Source organism: Bombus fervidus, unplaced genomic scaffold (assembly GCF_041682495.2).
Source record: "Bombus fervidus isolate BK054 unplaced genomic scaffold, iyBomFerv1 scaffold0067, whole genome shotgun sequence".
Taxonomy (NCBI): domain Eukaryota; kingdom Metazoa; phylum Arthropoda; class Insecta; order Hymenoptera; family Apidae; genus Bombus; species Bombus fervidus.
In genome coordinates, this window is record NW_027212630.1 from 20,001 (window position 1) to 25,000 (window position 5,000).

The window sequence follows — 5,000 nt, forward strand, 5'->3', positions numbered from 1 at the left end:
AAAAAAAAAAAATTAATTCGAATAGAATCGAGAACCTTATATTCTATCTCGATCGAGAAACGTTTTATGCATCTCGCCAAAGTGCCTTTTAAACTTCGTTCGTCGTATCATGTTCGAGCTAAGACTCACGCAAGACACCCGTAACGATCTCCGGTTTTTAACGCCCGTCCTCTTTGTATAATATATATATATATATATACACGTGTTATGTATAATATATCTCCCGTAGCCGTTTCTCTCTTCTCGACGATTCCAGCGGTTCCTTGTTTTCGCCTGTTATTGCTGGCACAGAGATCGAACACGCGACATGTATATAACATATCGGTTTCTTTGCTCTGTACCAACGACGAAAACGCACGGGAACTCACGCAAGTGGAAAAGCGAGCGCGAGACGTACACAACGGGGTGAATTTATTACTCGGGGACTGGACGACCGGCGATACGTTAGGATGCGCGGTCCAGCGATAGACGACGAAGAGACATGGGATGACCAACGATCTCTTTTTCTCTAATACTCGGAGCGCCGAATCGCCTTAAAGCAAAAAAAAATCACACGCGCGTACGTCGTACGTACGGCGCGTGTATACCTCGTCTCTAATCAAGTTTCGTTAGTCTTTCTCGAGCCTCGCCAAAGAGGATCGTTCTCTTCCTCTGCGCGATCTCTCCGTGCCAATGTCAGAGATTATTCTCTTTCGCACGACGACGAAAACGACTATTTTCGACGATCCGAACAACTTTGTAACGGACTCACATGCACATCTTAAAATCGAGTACAGAAACGTTGCGCAACACCGTGAGCTTTTCTCTTCTTCGTCACCCTTAAATATAGCCGATCGTAGACGCACGCTAGATCGTAACACACTTTTCGTTGATTTCCGACGAACGTGGCTTTGGGCCAGGCGCGCGGGCAGAGAGATACGCGACCGACGGGGAAAAATTCGTCCCGATACATGTACGCGTACTCTCCGATCTCCGCGCAACGCTGGGGATCATCTCCCTAAGTCATCAGCGTTCGAAGAAATCTCGTGTGTCCGTTCCCGGATCTACGGCTTTCTCTGGGTTCGCGAAGAACAGAAAAAAGCACAGAGGATGAAAAACGCAACGACGACCCATCGATGCGACGGTCCTCGTTGTCTTCTCGTCAGTCGTCTCGCGCCTGCAGAATACATCTCTGCCGCACGAACAGACGGAGTGGGTATTCGATCCCTGGGGCTGTACGAGTAAAAACATCTTGATGAAAAGACGGTTGTGTTTCTTTAAGGCACACAGTTTTTCGTTACGCCACCAAGTTTAGGTTTAGGTTTTAATATCTTGGTTCTCTTTTCTCTCCTCTCTCGACTGACTTTGTTCAAAAATATTTTTGCTTTCTCTCAGTCTCGCCAAAAATTCATTTAAGACGACGTCGGGGGCGCGGTCATTCGTGCTTATCGAAGACTAACAAAACGTAGCAGAGGCTGATACAAAAAGAAAAAAAAAATCGGCCACGAAGAAAACTCGCTCTGTGTATCTCGATAACCGCGTCGACGACGACGGTTCTCTCCGCGCTCTTTTAATTCGTATCCTTCTTCTTGCGCTTCGTCCGACTCAGAAACGTTCGTAAAACACGAACGACGGCGGGTTGTCAAGCCAAGAAGGGACAGAGAAGAGACGGAGGTAGTTTTGCGAGTCTCCCGTGAACGCGATAGATTTTTCATATATATTTGTATCGAGAGCATGCGTACGCCGGTCTCCACACGATCCAGCGACGAACGCCGACGAACGTCCAACAATCGCTCGTACGTCGCGTACGAGCCCTCGACCGCTCTTTAATTCGTATTCTTTTGCTTGGCGCTCGTCCTCCGACTCAGAAACGTTCGTTTAAAGATAAAACGAACGACGGCGGGCTGTCGACGAGGCAAGAAAGAACAGAGAGATACGGACCGAGAGCAACGATACGCAACGCAAGCAGTCTTAGGTTTACGTGAGCAACCCTCAGCCAGGCGTGGTCCAGGAATTGTATCCGTGGACCGCAATGTGCGTTCGAAATGTCGATGTTCATGTGTCCTGCAGTTCACACGTTGACGCGCAATTAGCTGCGTTCTTCATCGACCCACGAGCCAAGTGATCCACCGTTCAGGGTAATCGTTTATGCATGGATTTTTGTTTGTGTACTCAGGTTTTTGTACTCTTATTCTCGGTTCGAAAGAAGCCGATATCCGACAAACGTCCGACCAACGGGAATCGAACGCGCGGAAGTCGCCATATGATTGACGACACGAAAATACGTTCGAAAACGAAATCGGACGGACTGCGCGACGACACACGCAGCCCGCCGACCGGGCGTAAAGTGCATTATAATATATAACAACCAACGAGATCGAAGCTCCGTTCGTCAGGAAACGACGGGGATATAACACCCGATTCTGAATCCTCTGTACAGCACACGATCTCGCGAAGAAAGCGCACGGTGGCTAGCCCATGATATATATATATGTTCGTTCCTCTCGTCCAGTTATTCGAAGCAAACAGCCGATATGCATCTCCATCGTTCGGGTAAAAAAAAATCGATGGGACGCGCACGGTCGTAGTCTTCCTCGCGCGGTCGTTTCTTCCCGATAGCCAGAAGCAGAGTTTGAAAAACTCTAGCGACGGAACGAGGCATTAGACTCTCGACAACGAGGATACAGACACGGCCGGCGGTCCCCTCTGAATCGACTTCGGTGGTTCAGGTAAAAATAAAAAAAATCGATGGGACGCGCACGGTCGTCCTTCCTCTTCCTCGCGCGCGGTCTATTCTTCCCGATAGCCAGAAGCAGAGTTTGAAAAACTCTAGCGACGGAACGAGGCATTAGACTCGCGACAACGAAGATAGAGAGACGGCCGGCGGTCCCCTCTGAATCCACTTTGGTCGCTCAGGTAAAAATAAAAAAAAATTCGAAAGGGACGCGCACGGTCGTCCTTCCTCTTCCTCGCGCGGTCTTTTCTTCCCGATAGCCAGAAGCAGAGTTTGAAAAACTCTAGCGACGGAACGAGGCATTAGACTCTCGACAACGAGGATAGAGAGACGGCCGGCGGTCCCCTCCGAACGGATGGCGACAACGACGACTAAAGCGCGAAAAATCGCGACGAAAAGGAACGCATCTCCGTTCAGGTGTATGTGTGTGCGTGCGTTTAAAAAAAATTCGATGGGACTCGCAGCCATCGGCCTCGCGCGGTCGTTTCTTCCCGATAGCCAGAAGCAGAGTTTGAAAAACTCTAGCGACGGAACGAGGCATATGACTCACGACAACGAGGATATGGACAGGCGGTCCCCTCTGAACGGGTCGACGAGACGATGGTAAAAGAGACGAACCGGACGAAACTTCCGTCGATCAGGTAAAAATAAAAAAAAATTCGATGGGACGCGCACGGTCGTCGTCGTCGTCTTCCTCGCGCGGTCGTTTCTTCCCGATAGCCAGAAGCAGAGTTTGAAAAACTCTAGCGACGGAACGAGGCATATGACTCACGACAACGAGGATAGAGAGACGGCCGGCGGTCCCCTCTGAATCGACTTCGGTGGTTCAGGTAAAAATAAAAAAAATCGATGGGACGCGCACGGTCGTCGTTCCTCTTCCTCGCGCGCGGTCTATTCTTCCCGATAGCCAGAAGCAGAGTTTGAAAAACTCTAGCGACGGAACGAGGCATTAGACTCGCGAGGATAGAGAGACGGCCGGCGGTCCCCTCCGAACCAACTTCGTCTAGTTAAGAATCGTTTACTCTTTACCATCACTCGCACTGGTATATATCTTTTCGGGCCAACATCCACGCAATGCGTTTTCGTTCTAGGTTACCCGATCCACGAGTACGAACGTACAACGTGGTTTCGTTTTGTCGAACATCGTATATCGTTCGCCGTTGAAACGAACGACAACGAAACGACATAGGAAGAACGAACGCCCTTTGGGTAGGAAGCACGTTTCGAGGAACGACGAGAGTTTGGAGAGACGCGCGAGATAGCTGGAGACGCGCAGATATAGGTATCCATGGATCTTCGAAGAGAACCTTCGAAGATATATAATTCGGTATCCTTTTTTTCTGCGGCTCGCTATTCGCGTTCTTTCGCTCTCGTCGACGACTCGTTATAGACGCTTCGTTCGATCCCAAAGAGCAGTCTTCCTTATGTCCCGTTGCTAGGAGGTGAGGCCTACGCAACGCAACTACGAAATATAGAAGAGGTGTGAGCAGTGATCTCTCCGACACGAGGCACTTTAGAGATTTTAGTTTATATATTATATTGTTCGTTCGTTGGATTTCCACGATGCAAATACGAAATACGAGATCGTGACGGCGGGTCTTTCTGTGTACGACCTCACGCAGGCGCCTCGATCGCATTTCTCATTACACGTGGTTTCCACTGTAACTTTTAGTTTTTTCGATATGTGTTCAGCTCAAGTTCCCTCACATATCGTTATTATTATTATTATTATTAATAGTAGCGGTTTCGTGTTATAGGATTCGGAGACGGCGGGTCTTTCTGTGTACGACCTCACGCAAGCGCCTCGAGAATCTTTTTAAGTTTTTCGTTTGTTATAATATTATTCGGAGACGGCGGGTCTTTCTGTGTACGACCTCACGCAGGCGCCTCGAGAATATTTTTAAGTTTTTCGTTTGTTATAATATTATTCGGAGACGGCGGGTCTTTCTGTGTACGACCTCACGCAGGCGCCTCGAATTATTCGTGTAAAAGTATATCTCTTCATCCCGATGATCGAGAGAGAGTGCCACACTCTTCGTATAGTTTCGTAACTGGAGCGTCTCTCACCTCCTTATTGTAAAAAATTTGGCTTTTGTCAAAGTATATAGCTTGTTAATACGTCGTATATACTTTGTGTCGATATAGGAGGAGTACGGCTCCTTACCGACGATATTATATATATTTTATTATACAGTGTTCAAGTCAAATATATTCTTTGTGTTTTTGTATTTTTCGTTAATGATCCTTCCGCAGGTTCACCTACGGAAACCTTGTTACGACTTTTACT

At 48.1% G+C, this 5,000-nt stretch overlaps 2 non-coding genes across 2 annotated transcripts in view; both read right to left on the minus strand.

The window, feature by feature from the left end:
• Positions 1–1,965: 1,965 nt before the first annotated feature.
• On the minus strand, positions 1,966–2,120 carry LOC139997371 (5.8S ribosomal RNA). The gene has a single exon (XR_011802757.1). It is a non-coding gene; the product is annotated as a 5.8S ribosomal RNA (ribosomal RNA).
• Positions 2,121–4,949: 2,829 nt separating this feature from the next.
• The window catches only part of LOC139997373 (small subunit ribosomal RNA), a 1,924-nt gene continuing 1,873 nt past the window's right edge, over positions 4,950–5,000 (minus strand). Inside the window, exon 1 of the ribosomal RNA XR_011802759.1 lies at positions 4,950–5,000. This exon is cut by the window's right edge and continues 1,873 nt beyond it. This is a non-coding gene — a ribosomal RNA (small subunit ribosomal RNA).